Source organism: Miniopterus natalensis, chromosome 2 (assembly GCF_054644295.1).
Source record: "Miniopterus natalensis isolate mMinNat1 chromosome 2, mMinNat1.hap1, whole genome shotgun sequence".
Classification (NCBI taxonomy): domain Eukaryota; kingdom Metazoa; phylum Chordata; class Mammalia; order Chiroptera; family Miniopteridae; genus Miniopterus; species Miniopterus natalensis.
Window position 1 is genome coordinate 88088314 of NC_142082.1, and position 18019 is coordinate 88106332.

Consider the following 18019-nt stretch of genomic DNA (forward strand, 5'->3'; position numbering starts at 1 on the left):
CCCCTTGGTACTGTTTCTCTTTGTTCTCTTTATTTTTTTTTCTATTTTCCTATTCTTTGTTCTCTTCATTTACTTTGTTCTCTCTGTTTTAGTTCTCTCTATTCTCTGTTCTTTTGTTTCTTCCTTTTTCTCTGTTCTCTATTTGTACTTTGTTATTTGTATTTGCTCTTTTTATGTTCTTATTTTATAGAATAATATCTTATTTAGACTATGTTTCACTCCTTGAAGAAATACATAGGTAAACCCAGTATGTGGAATGCTGGAATCTTCTATGATATAGTATAACATAATGACTTTTACTGGAAAACCATGTAGGTTTATTCAATACATAGTGAGAATTGTATTTAATAAGTATAGTCTGTTGTAAAAACAATTTGCCACAATCCCACTTGGTATGTTTAATTCTAAAAGTGTTCTAACACTTAATTGCATTTTTTAAAAAATACATGGCTCATCGAAAAACTAAAATTAAGCTGTTCTAAACAGAATTTGCTAGTAGCATTTACAACTCTATTGGTTATAAGTTATGTCATAGACCATTACATGCATTATCTATTGGAAATGCATTTGACTCTGAAGAAATACACAAGTCAACTTAGTGAAATGCTTGTATTTTTGGTGAAATTGTATAATATCATGCCAATTACAAGAGTGGCATGTTGTTATACTCATTGCAGTTAGTTTGTGTTTCATTTAGTAATTATAGTCTGTGCTAAAAAGTTTGCCAAAATCATCTTGGTACAAAAAAATTCTGAGTATTATAACACTTAACCACAGATTATACAAAATGCACAGCTCATTGAAACAGTAAATCTGGACTGTTCTAGACAGAATTTCCTAATAGCAACAACAAATGTGTTGAATATAGGTTGTGTCATAGACCAATATATGCATTACTTATTGAATATATGTTTCACTCTTTGCAGGAATTGGTTAACCTAGCTTGTGGAATGTTAGAATATTCTATGAAATATCATAATATAATGCCATTTACTGAGGGAGCATCTAGGAACATTCACATTTTTAGTATAAATGTGCTATAAAGAGTTCACCAAATCCTGCTTGGTATGCATTAATTCTAAAAGTAATCAAATATTTCACTACAGGTTTTACAAACCCACAGTTCACTGAAACACTAAAACTAGACTGTTCTAGAGAGTTTTCTAGTAGCTTTTAAAAATGTGTTGATTATACATTATGTCATGGACTAAAACATGCATAAATATGTTTTACTTTTAGAAGGAATGCACACAGCAAAACTAGTGTGCAGAATGATGGGATCTTCTGTGAAATTATAATATAACATCATTAGCTAAGGGACAATTTTGAAACATTCATTACATAGTATTAGTTTCTATTAGTAATTATAGTCTGTGCTAAAGAGAGTTTGCTGATTGAAACACTAAAACTAGACTGTTCTAGAAAGAATTTGCAAGTAGCATTTACAAATGTATTGATTATACATTATGTCATAGACTAACATGAATTACCTATTGGAAATATGTTTCACTCTGCAGGAATACACAGGTCAACCTAGTGTGTGGAATGTTGGAATCTTTTATGAAATATTATAATATAATGCCATTAACTAGGAAAACATGTTGGAACATTCATTTCATAGTTAGTAGAACTTACATTTAGTAATTCTAGTCTGTGCTAAAGACTTTGCCAAAATCCTTCTTGGTATGAATTAATCCTAAGGGTGTTCAAATATTTCACTTCAGGTTTTATAAATGCACAGTTCATTGAAACACTAAATCTGGACATTTCTAGCAAGTTTACTAGTTGTATTTACAAATATATTAATTATAGGTTAAGTCATAGAATAAAATATGCATTACTTACTGAAAATGTTTCATTCTTTGTATGAATACACGTCAACCAAGTGGGTGATGTTTGTCTTCATTTAAATATAATGTAATGCAATTTATAGGGGGAGTACATGTTGGAACAGTCATTACATAGTTAGTAGGAGTTTCATTTAGTAATTATAAATTCTGCTAAAAACAGTTTGTCAAAATTCCCCTTGGTACAAATTAATTTTAAAGTGTTCAAACATTTCACTACAGGTTTTCCACAATCCATAGATCATTGCAACACTAGAAGTAGACTCTTCTAGACAGATTTGCTAGTAGCACTTAAAATATATCAAATATATGTTATATTACTAGCTAATACATTCATTACCTACTAAGAATATGTTTCACTCTTTTAAAGAATACACAGGTCAACTAAGTGTTTGGAATGCTGGCATCTTCTACTAAATATCATAATATAATTCCATTTAGTGGGGGAGCATGTTGAAACATTCATTACATAGTATGAGATTCATTTAGTAATTATTGTCTGTGCTACAATTTGCCAAATTCTGTTCTATATGAACTAATTCTAACTAATCAAACACTTCACTACAAGTTTTACACAATGTTCATCTCATTGAAAAACTAAAATTAGACTGCTCTAGACACAGTTCACCAGTAGCACTTACAAATATATTCATTATACATTATGTCATGGATTAATACATGCATTAACTATTGTAAATATGTTTCACTTTTGAAGGAATACACAGGAATCCTAGATTGTGGAATGATGGTATCTTCAGTGAAATGTTATAATGCCATTTACTAAGGGACCATTTTGAAACATTCATTACATAGTTAATAATAATTTTATTTACAAAATTTATTCTATGTCTAAAGGAGTTTGCCAAAATCTCACTTGGTACAAATTAATTCTAAGAGTGGTCAAACACTTCACTACATGTTTTATACAATGCATACTTCATTTAAACACTAAAACTTGACTGGTCTAGACAGAGTTTGCTAGTAGTGTTTACAAATATATTAATTATATGTTATGTCAAAAACTAATATTTGCATTACCTATGTGGAATGTTTTACTCTTTCAGGTATACACAGGTGAATCTAGTGTGGGGAATGCTGATACCTTCTGTGAAATATAATATAATGGCATTTACTAAGAGAGCATATTGGAACATTGAGTACATTGTTATTAAGGGTTTCATTTAGTAATCATAGTCTGTGTTTTAAAAAAAATTGTTTGTCCAAATCATCTTGGTACAAAATAATTCTAGGGGTGTTCTAACAATTCACCACAGACTATACACAATGCACAGCTCATTAAAACACTAAATCTGGAATGTTTTAGAGAATTTTCTAGTAGAAATAACAAATGTATTGATTATAGGTTATATCATAGACTAATACATGGATTATCTATTAAAATTTATTTCACTCTTTAAAGATATACACAAGTGAACCTAGTGTGTAGACAGCTGAATCTTCTATGATACATAATTTCATTTACTCTGGGAGCATGTTGGAACATTCATTACATACTTAGTAGGACTTTTATTTAGTAGTTATAGTCTGTGCTGTAACTGTTTATTAAAATCCTGCTTTGTACAAATAAATTCTAAGAGTGTTCAAACACTTCATTACAGGGTTTTACCTGATGCACAGCTCATTGAAACACTAAAACTAGACTACTTGACAGAGTTTGCTAGTAACATTTACAAATGTGTTGAATATACATTATGTCATGGACTAATAATACATGCATTAACTAATAGAAATGTTTCTCTTTTTGAAGAAATGCACAGTAAACCTAGTGTGTGAAATGATGGTATCTTCTGTGAAATATTATAATATAAATGCCATTAACTAAAGGAGCATTTTGACACATTCATTACATAATAAAGTTTTTATTTAGTAATTTTCTCCATGCTAAAGAGACTTTGCCTATATCCCACACAGTACAAAATAATTTTAAGAGTGGTCAAACACTTCACTACAGGTTTTACACAATCCACACCTCATTGAAACACTAAAACTAGGCTGATCTAGACAGAGTTTGCTAGTAGTGTTAACAAATATATTTATTTTACATTATGTCAGAGAACAATACATACATTACCTTTGGGGAATATGTTTCACTCTTTGAATGAATACACAGGTCAACCTAGCATGTGGAATGTTGGAAACTTCTGTGAAATATTATATAAAGTCATTTACTGGGAGAGCATGATGGAACATTCATTACATAGTAGGAGTTTAATTTAGTAATTATAATCTGTGCTAAAAACACTGTGCCAAATTCCCCTTGGTACCAATTGATTCTGAGAGTGTTCAAATACTTCATTACAGGTTTACAAAATGCACAGCTCATTGAAACATAAAAACTAGTTTGTTCTTGACAAAGTTTGCTAGTAGCATTTACAAATATGATTATACATTATGTCATACACTAATACATGCATTATGTATTTGAAATATGTTTCACTCTTTCAGAAATACACAGGTGAATTTAGTGTGTGGAAGGTTAGTATCTTCTGTGAAATATTATAATATAATGCCATTTACTAAGGTAGCATATTGAAACATTCATTACATAGTTAGTAAGAATTCTCTTTAAAAGTTTTAGTCTATGCTAAAAAGAGTTTCCCAAAATTGTGCTTGGTATGAATAAATTTTAAGAGTGATCAAATGCTTAACTACAGGTGTTATACAGTGCATTGAAACACTACACCCAAACTGATCTAGACCGAGTTTGGTAGTAGCATTTACAAATGTATTGATTACACATTATGACATAGACTAATACATGCATTACCTATAGAGAATATGTTTATATCCTTTTTGAACAAATACACAGGTGAACTTAATGTGTGGAACACAGGTATCTTCTGTGAAATATTATAATGCCATTTACTTAAAAACATGTTGAAACATTTATTACATAGTTAGTAGGAGTTTCATTTAGTAATTATAGTCTGTGCTAAAAACAGTTTGCCCAAATCCCCCTTGGTACAAATGAATTCTTAGTGTTCTAAACCTTTACTACAGTTTTTATAAAATGTGCAGTTCATTGAAACACTAAAGTATACTGTTCTAGAGAGAATTTGCTAATAGCATTTAGAAATGTATTGGTTATACATTGTCATAAACTAATATAGGCATTACCTATTGAGAATACAGTTGAAAGAATACAGTTGTACCTAATGTGTGGATTGCTGTTATTATTTTGGACATATTATAATATAATGCTTTTTACTAGAAGCACATGTTGAAACATCCATTACATCATTAGTATGGGTTTCATTTAGTATTTATAGTCTGTGCTTAAAACTGTTTGCCAAAATTCAGGTTGGTATGAATTAAGTCAAAGAATGATCAAACACTTTACTACTGTGTTACACAATGTACAGATTATTGAATCACTAAAACGATACTGTTGTAGACAGAGTTTGATAGTTGCTTTCACAAATGTATTGATTATACCTTATGTCAAAAACTAATATATGAATTACCTCATGGGAACATTTTTAACTCTTTGAAGTAATACACAGGTACACCTAGTGCTTGGAATACTGGTTTCTTCAGTGAAATGTTATAATGCCCAATGGAAGACACCTGCATTCCACTCACTAGGTTGACCTGTGTGCATTTTTTCAAAAAGTGAAACATATTCTCAATAGGTAATGCATGTATTAGTCTATGACATAACATATAATCAATAATTTGTAAATGCTACCAGCAAACTGCCTATAAAACACTTCAGTTTTAGTGTTTTAATGTGCTTTGCATTGTGTAAAACTTGTAGTGAAATATTTGAACCATCTTAGAATAGATTTGTACCAAGCAAGATTTTGGAAACTTTTCTTAGCACAGACTAGGTTCACCTATTTCTTCAAAGAGTGAAACATACTCCCGTTAGGTAATGCATATATTAGTTTTTGATATATGGTATAATCAATACATTTGTAAACTCTACTCCCAAACTCTGTCCAAAACAGTTTAGTTTTAGTGTTTCAATGAGTTGCACATTGTTTACAACTTGTAGTGAAGCATTTGATCACTCAGACTTAATTTGTATCAAGTGGGAATTTGATAAACTGTTTTTAGCACAGACTGTATTTAATAAATGAAATTTTTACAAACTATGTAATGAATGTTTCAACATGATGCAGTAAACTGCATTATATTATAGTATTTCCCAAAAGATACCAGCATTCCACACACTAGGTTCACCTGTGTATTCCTTCAAAGAGTGAAACATATTTTCAATATTTAATCTATGTATTAGAATATGACATAATTATAGTCAAAACATTTGTAAATGCAACTAGCAAACTCTGTGTAGCACAGTCCAGTTTTAGTATTTCAATGAGCTGGGTATTTTGTAAAAACTGCAGTGAAGTGTTAGAACACTCTTAGAATTTGTACAAAATTATATTTTGGCAAACTTTTTTTAGTACACACTATAATTACTAAATGAAGCTCTTACTTGTATAATGAATGTTCCAAAATGCTTCCCAAGTAAATAATTATAATTTTCAAACAAGATACCAGCATTCCACACACTAGGTTGTCTTAGGTATTCCTTCAAAGAATGAAACATGTTACCAATTGGTAATGCATGTAATAGTCAAAGATATAATGTATAATCAATACATTTGTAAACTCTACTAGCAAAGGCATTCTAAAACAGCCTAGCTTTTGAGTTTGAATGAGCTGCATATTTTGTAAAACTGTAGTGAAGTGTTGCAACACTCTCAATATTAAGTGGTACCAAGCAAGATTTTGGCAAAATGTTTTTAGCACAGACTATAATTTACTAAATTAAATCCCTATAATGTAATAAATGTTCCAACATGACTCCTAGTAAATGACATTATAATATTCTACAGGAGGTACCAGCATTCCACACGCTAGATTCACCTATATATTTGTTAAAGAGTAAAAAATATTCCCAATAGGTAATGCATGTTTTAGTCTATGACATAATAAATAATCAATACATTTGAAAACATTACTAGGAAACTTTGCCTACAAGAGGCTAGTTGCAGTGTTTCAATGTGCTGCACATTGTGTAAACCATGTAGTGAAATCTAGAACATTGGTAAAATTAATTTGTACCAAATACGATTTTGGCAAACTGTTTTTAGCAGACTATAATTTCTAAATGAATCCTATACTATATAACGAATGTTCCAACATGCTTTCCCAATAAATGGCATTATACTATAATATTTCACTGAAGATACCAGCATTCCACACACCACATTCACTTTTGTATTTCTTCAAGAGTAGTCATTCCCAATATTTAATGCATTTATTGTTCTATGACATAATGTATAATCAATACATTTTTTAAACACTACTAGAAAACTGCATTCATGCTGTCGCAAAGAGCAAGGAGAGTTCTTTCTTTTTCACAGCCACATAGTTTTCCATTGTGTAAATGTACCACAGCTATATTATTCACTTAATTTCTGATGCGCACTTGGGCTGTTTCCAACCAGATCTTGGATATTATAAATAATGCTGCTATGAACATAGGGGTGCATACACTCTTTCTGATTGGTGTTTGGGGATTCTTAGGATATATTCCCAGAAGTGGGATCACTGGGTCAAACAGCAATTCTATTTTTAATATTTTGAGGAAACTCTATACTCTTTTCCACAGTGGCTGCACCAGTTTGTATTCCCAACAGTGTACTATGGTTCCTTTTTCTCCACATTCTATCCAGTAGTTGTTGTTTATTTTATTGATGGTAGCTATACCTTATAATAGCTTTTATTTGCATCTCTCTGATGATTAGTGACGTTGAGCATTTTTTCATGTGTCTATTGGCCATCTGTATATCCTATTAGGATACATTTTGATAAAAGCAATAAACATGAAATTCTGGCAAAGCTGACAGTTTCAGGTAAATGGCAAGTTTAGAAGGACATTTCATAATAAAATGCTTTTAGTGTACTTGGAGCTGTTATATATTTCAAAGGGCACATATGTATCCATTGCACATCTGATCCTCACAGCATTCCTGCAGGAGGAAAGATGATGTTCCTGTTTCACTGAATAGAAAATTAAGGCTACTCATTTAAGATCCTAAAGCTTGTCTAGTACCAAAAAAAACCACAACAAACCCCAAAACACACTTATCAATGGCCTTGGAACACAGGATAGGATTCCCTGTTGGTAGATTTAACTTCCTAACTGCATGAAGGTATGATTCAAGCATCAAAAAAATGTGACTTCCTTGAGGTCTGGAAAGCAGGCTCTAGTTATAATAAGTGATGAGAAAAGTCAACTCAAGATTTCTCACGTGCTACACAATTTACAGTAAAACACTGTGATAAAGAGGAAGGCTGAAAGAAGGGAAAGAGAAGAATGATCTAAATGATCATAACATGGCAAGCTTCCACCAGAACCTAGAATAAACTATAGCAAACTGTAAAAAACGGTCTTAATTTGGGAAGGGAATATTCAGACCACAGTGTTGAAACAAAAGACATAGAAACAGGGAGGCAGGAAATTATTCATTTTAGTAGCTCAGTGTTTGGCACACATATCCATATAAATCATCCTAAAATGTATTTGAGGTAGACAGATGTTAGGAATAAACTGAGCTCATGTTAAAGACAAAAAAAGGAGGCACCGAGGAGAGGCCCTATCATTAAAACTGCCTTTAAAAAACATTCCAGCCTGGCCGGGCATGGCTCAGTGGTTGAGCATCGACCTGGGATCCAGACGATCAGGGTTCGATACCCGGTCAGGGCACATACCCAGGTTGCGGGCTCAATCAATGACTCTCTCATCATTGATGTTTCTATCTCTGTCTCTCCCTCTCCTTTCCTCTCTCTGAAATCAATGAAGATATATTTAAACAACAACAACAACAACAACAAAACATTCCAGCCAGGCCTGTGTGGCTCAGTGGTTGAGCGTTGACCCAGGAACCAAGAGGTCACAGTTTGATTCCAGGTCAGGGCACATGCCCAGGTTGCGGGCTCGATCTCTAGTAGGGGGCATGCGGGAGGCAACTGATTTATGGTGTTTCTCTCTCTCTGATGTTTCTCTCTATCCCTCTCCCTTCCTCTCTCCCTAAACATCAATAAAAAATATTTTAAAACAAACAACAAAAAACATTCTAGTTATCTGTAAAAATCCTTTTTTGTAAAGTGCTTAGGTGTTTGCCATTTTATTCCTACATTGAGAGGCTGAGGTTAAGTGTCTTACAACTAGAGGGCCAAAGCCATGTGGGGCTTTTTTCAAAGAAATCCTACCAGAGTTCACAGAAAATTTATCACTTTTCATAACTTGCCTAATTGGACTGCATTGTTTTTCTCCTTCTGTATTTCAAGTAGGAGCTCAAATTGACTTCCCCTGCAAAGTCTCCATGATTCCATCAGTCAAATGTAATGCTCCTCCTCCCACAAGTCCCACCACAGTTGTGAATTGCTGTCATTGTGTTGTTAGCTACTCAAAAGACACACAGACAAACCCTGCCTCTTCATTTTTTCTTTTTCTTTTTTTCCCATTGCATTTCAGAGAGAGTAGAAGGAAGGGAGGGAGAGGGACAGGGAGAGAGGGAGAGAAAAGGAAAGGGAGAGAGAGAGAAATACAGATGTGAGAGAGATACACTGATTGGTTCCCTCCCAAAAGCACCCTAGTTGGGGCTGGGGATCAAGCCTGCAACCAAGGTATTTAACCCAGAACCTAGGACTCTTCAGTCTGCAGGCTGATGCTCTAACCATTGAACCAAACCAGTTAGGACTGCCTCTTCATTTTTATTTTATTTTTCATAATACAGAAAGTATTTTTATTTGCTTCAGCCAAATGCTCAGGGGTTTTAACATTCTAAGGCCACCACAATTCAATTTCTTGCTATTTCCTGGTAAGAAACCAGGGTACAAACAAGGACTGGTTTATGCCAGGTTCATTCCCTGCCTCCTCTGCATCCTATCCAGTGTGTGTAGTTCCACTTCTGAATAGGGCATGGATTTTCAGAGTTCCCACCTATGACAAGCTCTGGGTTTTCAGTTCTTTCCTTCCAGCCCTAAGGATACTCAAAATTCAGCGCCTGTTTAGTAATGTTTCTCCTGCTTAAACAAATGTCCTCAGACAAAAGCAGTTTTGTCAGCTGGGCTTATATCTCTGAATTCTTGTCTTTTCCTAGATCTTAGCCCAGCAATTCCTCAGTAGTTTGTAATCTTTGATGTTTTTAAAAAAAACCTGTTGTTCCAATTTTTGGCCCAACGTCCTTTCATTGTTCCCAGTGAAGAAAAAGTCTGAATTACCTGGTTTACTGTGACCAGGAGTTCGCACAATGACTGAGTGACTATGAACTTATTACTTGAAAAATTCATTAGAAGAGGCTATGCTGCCTTCCTGGGCTTATTTTTATCACAAAGAGACCCATATTGGCCAAGAATACATGTCTCTTAATCATGCAGGATGAGCAGTGCCAGCCTACCCTTTTGGCCCAAATTTTTGTCTTGCAACAAGCAGAAGTAGCAATAGTCAAGGAGTCAAGAGATGTGATTTCTGTCCTCACTTTGCCACTCACTCATTTCCTGCCATGGATGAAGAAGTAACTTCCCCTTTGCTTTTATTTTTTTATTGTTCAAAATATTGCAGGTGTACCTTTTTCTCCCCATTGACCCATTCCACTCTGCCTGACCACCCTCCCCAGTCCCTCACCACACCATTGTCTGTGTCCTCTGGTTATGCATATATGTTCTTTGGTTAATCTCTAGCCCCCCAACCAGCCATGCTCCATTTCCCTATGATATTTGTCAGACTGATCCCTGCTTCCACATCATTGAATCTATTCTGTCCATCAGTTTATTAAGTTCTTTAGATTCCACATATAAGTGAGATGATGTGATGTTTGTCTTTGTCTGCCTGGCTTATTTTGTTTAGGAAAATATTCTCAAGGTCCATCCATACTGTCCCAAAGGGTATGAGATCCTCCTTCTTTACACCTGCATATTATTACATGGTGTATATGTCCCACATCTTTTTTATCCACTCATCTACTGATGGGCACTTGGGCTGTTTCCATATCTTAGCTATTGTAAATTGTGCTGCTACAAACATAGAGGTGCATATATTCTTTCTAATTAGTGTTTAAGGGTTCTTAGGATATATTCCTAGAAGTGAGATCACTGGATCAAAAGGCAGTTCCATTTTAAATTTTTTGAGAAAACTCCATATTCTTTTCCATAATGGCGGCACCAGTCTGCAGTCCCACCAGCAGTGTACTAGGGTTCCCCTTTCTCCACATCCTCGCCAGCACATATAATTTGTTGATTAGTTGATGGCAGCCATTCTGACAGGTGTGAAGTGATATCTCATTGTGGTTTTAATTTACATATCTCTGATGAGTAGCGACACTGAACATTTTTTCATATGTCTCTTGGCCATCTGTATGCCCTCTTTGGAGAAATGTCTACTCAGGTCCTTTGCTGACTTTTTAATTGAATTGCTTGTCTTCCCCTTGTTGAGTTGTATGAGTTCTTTATACACTTTGGAAATTAGCCCCTTATCAGATACATCCTTGGCAAATATGTTTTCTCATACCAAGGGATTCCTTCGTATTTTGAGGCTGATTTCTTTGGCTGTGCAGAAGCTTTTTAGTTTGATGTAGTCCCATTTGCTTATTTTTTGTTTCTCTTGCTCTAGGAGATGTATTGGTGAAAATTCCACTACCTGAGAAATCTGTGACTTTACTGCCTATGTTTTCTTCCAGATTTTTATGGTTTTGTGACTTACATTTAATTCTTTTATCCATTTTGAGTTTATATTTGTGTACGGTGAAAGATGGTGGTGGCTGAGTTTAATTTTTTTGCATGTAGCTGTCCAATTTCCCCAGCACCATTTATTGAGGGACTGTCTTTACTCCATTGTATGCTCTTGCCCCCTTTGTCAAATATTACCTGACCATAATTGCGTGGTTCTCTTCCTGGGATCTCTGTTCTGTTCCACTGATCTATATTTCTGTTGCTATACGAATAGCAGGCTGTTTTGATCACAGTGGCTTTGTAGTACAGTGTGATATCTGGTAAAGTGATCCTTTCCATTCTGTTCTTCTTTCTCAAGATGGCTGCAGCTATTTGGGGTCTTTTTTGGTTCCATATACAATTTTAGAATATTTGTTCTAGCTCTGTGAAATATGCTGTTGGTATTTTAATAGGAATTGAATTGAATCTATAAAATGCTTTGGGTAGTATGGACATTTTAATGATATTAATTCCTCCAATCCATGAGCATGGTATATTCTTCCACTTGTTTAAATCTCCCTCTATTTCTTTTTTCAGTGTCCTGTACTTTTCTGAGTACAGGTCTTTACACTCTTGGTTAACTTTATTCCTAGATATCTTATTTTTTTTTAGTTGCAATGGTAAGTGGTATTGCTTTGTAGTTTCTCTGAGAGTTCATTTTTGGTGTATAAAAATGCCATTGATTTCCAGATGTTAATTTTGTATCCAGCTACCATGCCAAATTCATTTATCAAATCTAGTAGTACTTTGGTGGAGTCTTAAGGGTTTTCTATGTACAGTATCATGTCATCTGCAAATAATGACAGTTTTACTTCCTCCTTTCCAATTTGGATACCTTTTATGTTTTCTTCCTGTCTGGTGGTTGTGGCAAGGACTTCCAGTACTATGTTGAATAAGAGTGGTGAAAGTGGACATCCCTGTCTTGTTCCTGTTTGTAATGGAAATGGTTTTAGTTTTTGCCCATTGAGTATGATGTTGGCTGTAGGTTTGTCATATATGGCCTTTATTATGTTGAGGTATGTTCCCTTTATTCCCAATTTGCTGAGAGAGATTATCAAAAATGGTTGGTGGGTTTTGCCATTTGCTTTTTCTGCATCTATTGATATGACCACATACTTTTTGTCCTTCATTTTTTGTGTGTGATGTATCACATATTGATTTGCAGATATTATATCAGTCTTGCATCCTTGGAGTAAGTCCCACTTGGTTGTGGTGTATGACCTTTTAAATGTATTCCTGGATCCAGTTTGCTAGTGTTCTGTTGAGGATTTTAACATCCATGCTCATCAGGGATATGAACTGTAATTTTTTTTCTTTGTAGTGTTTTTATCTGGTTTTGGGATTAGAATGATGATGGCCTCATAAAAAGAGTTTGGGAGGTTTCCCTCCTCTTGAATTTTCTGGAATAGTTTTTGGAGAATAAGTGTTAATTCACCTTTGAATGTTTTGTAAAACTCACCTATAAATCCATCTGGTCCTGGACTTTTGTTTGCTGGGATTTTTTTGATTACTGCTTCAACTTTATTAGTTGTTATCGGTCTACTCAGGTTTTCTGCATCTTCCTGATTCAGCTTTGGAAGATTGTATGCTTCTAGGAATTTGTCCACTTTATCCATGTTGTGCAGTTTGTTGGCATATAGCTGCTCATAGTATTTTCTTACAACCCTTTGTATTTTTCTTGGGTCAGTTGCTTTATCACCTGTTTCATTTCTTATTTTATTTTTTTGGGTCCTCTCTCTTTGTTTCTTGATGAGTCTGGCTAAAGATGCATCAATCTTACCTTTTCAAAGAACCAGCTCTTGGTTTCATTGACTTTTTGCATTTTTTTTTTTAGTCTCTATGCCATTAATTTCTGCTCTGATCTTTATTATTTCCTTCCTTCTACTTCCTCGGGGCTTTTCTTGCTGCTTTCGTTCTAGTTCTTTTAGTTGTGTTAGATGGTTTAGTAGAAGTTATACTTGTTTCCTGAGGTATGCCCGTACTGCTATGAGCTTTCCTCTCAGGACTGCTTTCGATGTGTCTCATAGATTTTGGGTTGTTGTCTGTTCATTTTCAATTTTTCCAGGAAGTGTTTGATTTCTTCCTTGATCTCATTGGTAACCTACTCATTGTTTAATAACATGCTTTTAAGCCTCCATGTGTTTGAATATTTTTGAACTTTTTTATAGTGGTTGATTTCTAGTTTTGTGCCATTGTGATCCCAGAAGATGCTTGATATTTCAATTTTCTTGAATTTGTAGAGACTTGCCTTGTGCGCTAACATATAGTTTATTTTTTAGAATGTTCCATGTGCACTTGAGAAGAATGTGTATTCTGCTGCTTTGGGATGAAATGTTTTGTAAATGTCAATTAAATCCATTAGGTATAGTGAGTCATTTAAGGTGTTTCCCTGTTGTTTTTGTCTTGATCATTGGTCGGGTGATTACAGTGGGGTGTTAAATTCCCCCACTGTGATTGTGTTGCTGTCAATCTCCCCCTTAATGTCCACTAAGAAAATTTTTATATATTTAGGTGCTCATATATTGAGTTCATATATATCTATAATGGTTATTTCCTCCTGTTGCTTTGATCCCTTTAGTATTATGTAGGGACCATCTTTGTCTCTTGTTATGGTTTTTATTTTGAAGTCTGTTTTGTCAGAAGAACTATTGCTACTCCAGCTTTTTCCTCGTTTCCATTTGCATGGATTTTTTTTTGTTTCATTCCTTCATTTTAGCCTGTGTGAATCTTTTGCTCTCAGGTGGGTCTCTTGTAGACAGCATATATTTGGTTCCTGTTTTTTTTATCCATTTGATTGGAGCACTGATTCTGTTTACATTTAAGGTTACTATAGATATAAACTTATTTAATGCTGTTTTCCCCCTTTATGCTAATGTACCTTTTTCTCAGTATTTTGTTTTCTTAAAGCATTCCTTGCAATGCTGATTTGCTGGTATTGAACTCCTTTAGCCTTCTTTTGTCTGGAAAGCTCTTTATTTCACCTTCAATTTTAAATGATAGCCTTGCTGGATAAAGCATGTTCTTGCTTTTCATTACATTGAGAACTTCATGCCACTCCATTCTGGACTGAAGTGTATTTGTTGGGAAATCTGCTATCAGCCTTATGGGGCTCCCTGTAGATCACTGCTTGTCTCTCTTTTGCAGCTCTTAATATTTTCTATTTGTCCTTGGCATTTGCCATTTTAATTATGATGTCTCTTGGAGTGGGTTTCTATGGGTCCCTCTTGTTGGGAAACCTCTGTGCTTCCTGAATTTGTGGGCTTTCTTCTTTGCCAGCATACGGAAGTTTTCTGTCATTATTTCCTCCACCAAGTTCTCTATCCCTTGCTCTTTTCTCCCCCTCTGTACCCCTATGATGTGATTATTGTTTTACTACATGTTGGTACAAATCTCACTTAGACTGTCTTCATGATTTTTAAGTTTTTTCTTTGTGCTGCTCTGAATGTTTTTTCTACCTTATCTTCTAAGTAACTTATTCTGTCCTCTGCTTCATTGAGCTTGCTTTTAATTCCTTCTAGCGTATTCTTGATATCAGATATATTCATTTCTGCCTGATTCCTATATTTACCTGTTTTCATGTTTCACTAATTTCGTGGAACTTTCCATTAAGTGTCTTGTTCTCATTAATTTCCTTGAGCATCTTTATAACCATTACTCTGAACTCTATTTCTGATAACTTCCTTAACTCCATCTCATCAAGGCCTTTTTCTGGCGATTTTTCCTTTTCTTTAGTTTGGGCCTGTTTGTCTCCTCATTTTGGTGGCTCTTAGTGTTTGTATCTAAATGTTAGATATATGCTGTCTCCCAGTCTTGTGTGGTGGGGTTTTGTAGTGTATGTCCAGTAGAGCCCAGAGGTGTGTTTTCCTTCTGAGCTATTTGTTCTGTTTCCCTTTTGTGGGTGCCCCTATTGTATGTTTTTTTTTGAGCTCTTCTGTTGTGATTGGGTCTAGATTGTTGTTGACCTGTTCTTGTGAGGATCCTCCTCTCAGGTTGGCTAGCTGTGTCTTATCTCCTACCATGTTGTGTGAGCTGTTTTAGGTGTGCTGGCAAGGCAAGACAATACAGAATCATAATGTCAGGAAATAAGCAGTATTTTACAAAACATTTTGACAATCACAATGAAAACATCCCACGTGAAAATAGAATTGGGAGAGTGACATGAGAACACAAATGTTAAAGCAAAAAAAATAAGACAAGAGAGAAGGATATTATTACTAATAGTAATGAATTAAAAAAATAAACTAAAATTAAAAGTAAAAAATAAAGAAGCTACTGGGAGATAAATGGGACAGAGATGAGATTCTGAAAGAAGGGTGAGCAAAAAATTAAGGGTAGAGTGTAGGAATAGGAAAATAGTTGAAAATAAAAATACAATAAAGAGACAAAGAGAAACTAACAACCAAACTAAAATATGTGGACAGAAGAGAGGAAAAGGAAAGAAAAAGTAAAACAAAACCAAGCAAAAAAACAAGCAAAGCAAAACAAATTTTTAAAAAATTAATTAAAAATTTTAAACATAAAAAAAAAAAAAAAGAAAAAATTTGAATTTTTTTCTTTTCTAGGGAAAAAAAAAATCAATCAGGTGAGTTTAATCTGGGCAGCTTATGTTGTCTGCAGCTCACTGTTTTGTATGCTGATTTCAGTTCTCCTAGGAAGTACTTGAGCATCAGCCAATGTCCAGAGCTGTTTAGGTTTGGCTCCAGTGTCTTTAGGTCATTGACTGATTCTCTGTGGACCACCTCCACTTGTCAGCTATTTTACATCCCCCTCGTGGTTTCCTGGTCTTACTACAGAGTCTTCTGAAGAGTCTTTAGGGTGCAGGATGGCTAGTGAAACTCAGGATGAGTCCACTTACTTAGAGGTTTCACTGTCAGGCACTCACTGTAGGGAAGTTAGTCTCTGCTCCAAAGCCAGCTCCTCAGCCTGTACCCTATCCTCCAATTCCAGTTCTCCATACACTGGCCTGCTGCAGTTTCAGATTGACTTCAGTCTGTTGCCTTTTCTGTATGGGCAGTTTCAGCAACCTGGGCTCAGTGGGTTTAATTAAAAAAAATTCCAGTGAGCACTGTGCTTGCCCAGGCCCCAGCAGGGGTTTTAAGCTTTTCCTCCAGTTCCCAAATAGTCTCTGAGAGTCTTTTTCTTGTAATATCCTCCTGTGAGCTGTTCTCATTCCCCGTCAGGCCTGTGCCCTGTGGGACATACCTGCTCTTCAGTGAGCTGAACCAGCTCCTTTCCTTTTGGGGGTGGTGCTCTTAGCATGAAGGAGAGGTAGGCGTAGTATACCCCTCCTTTCACAGATCTAGTTAGCTGATTGCACAGGGTGAGCTAATTTCAAACTCTCCATAATGCAGACATCCCAGCTTTAGCTGGTCTGTCTGCTCAATGCAAGCCAGGAAGTTGGACACTCATTCAGCAATAAAAAACTCAAAAATGCTTAAAGCAACACACAGGCAGAGAATCTGCCCTGCAAGGTCCCACCATGCCTGTGCCTAGGCACCAAGCAGGAGGGGTCACAAAGTCAGCCCCATGCAGCTCCCCTGCAGAGCTGATTCCAATAAAGCTGGGGCAGCTCCTTGCATGCTATTGCAGTACCCTTTAAGGAGGGTAAAAAATCCTAGATTCGCCCCTCTGGCAGCTCAGGTGGCTGTAGACCCAATCTACCCCATAGGCAGCTCCAGTCCATCTCTGGCGGCAGGAAGAATCTTTTCCCTTTCCCTGCGCCACACTGATCAATTGCTTCCTGGGGTTCTACACAGTGCCTTACAGGAAGGCCAAGGGTCCCTGTTTGTGGCTGCTTAGTGCAACCCTCTGGACCCTTTCTATTTGGGAGCCACACACTGTGGGGCTGCCTTTCCTATGGTCAGCACCCTGAGTGAAAGACACCTGTTGTGGCCAGCATTAGGAGCTTTGTTTCACTAGGAAGGCACGGTCCCCTCCTCTCAGGCACATTGTTCCCCTGGGTCCCTCTTCCCTCCATGCTGGGCTCTCCTTCCCTTCTCTTCTGCTCAGGGATTGAGATCCCAGCTTTTGGATGCCAATCCATACTCCCAAGGGGAGGTAGCTTTGCAGCCTCTAACCCTAGGGCCTCAGGCTTCAGAGGGGACTTCCCTTTTCTATGTATCCCCTCTCTTACCAGATTCTATGATGTTTCTTCTGTGTCCACTCAAAATATGTCCACTCAGGTATATTTCTCTGGTTATTCCAAGTACTGGTTACACAGTACTTTAGTGCTAAATTGAGTCTGTGGCTGGGATCAAGGGTGCTATGCTTCTTCTCACAGTGCCACCATACCCCCTCTTCATTTTAGAATCTGTAGGACCTAGCATTCTGGGAGTACTCATTAATCAGGAGCCCATTTGCCTTGATTTCTCTGGCAGTTCATTTTGAATACCATGAAGTAACTGGAGGTTCGTAGTTCTTCACAT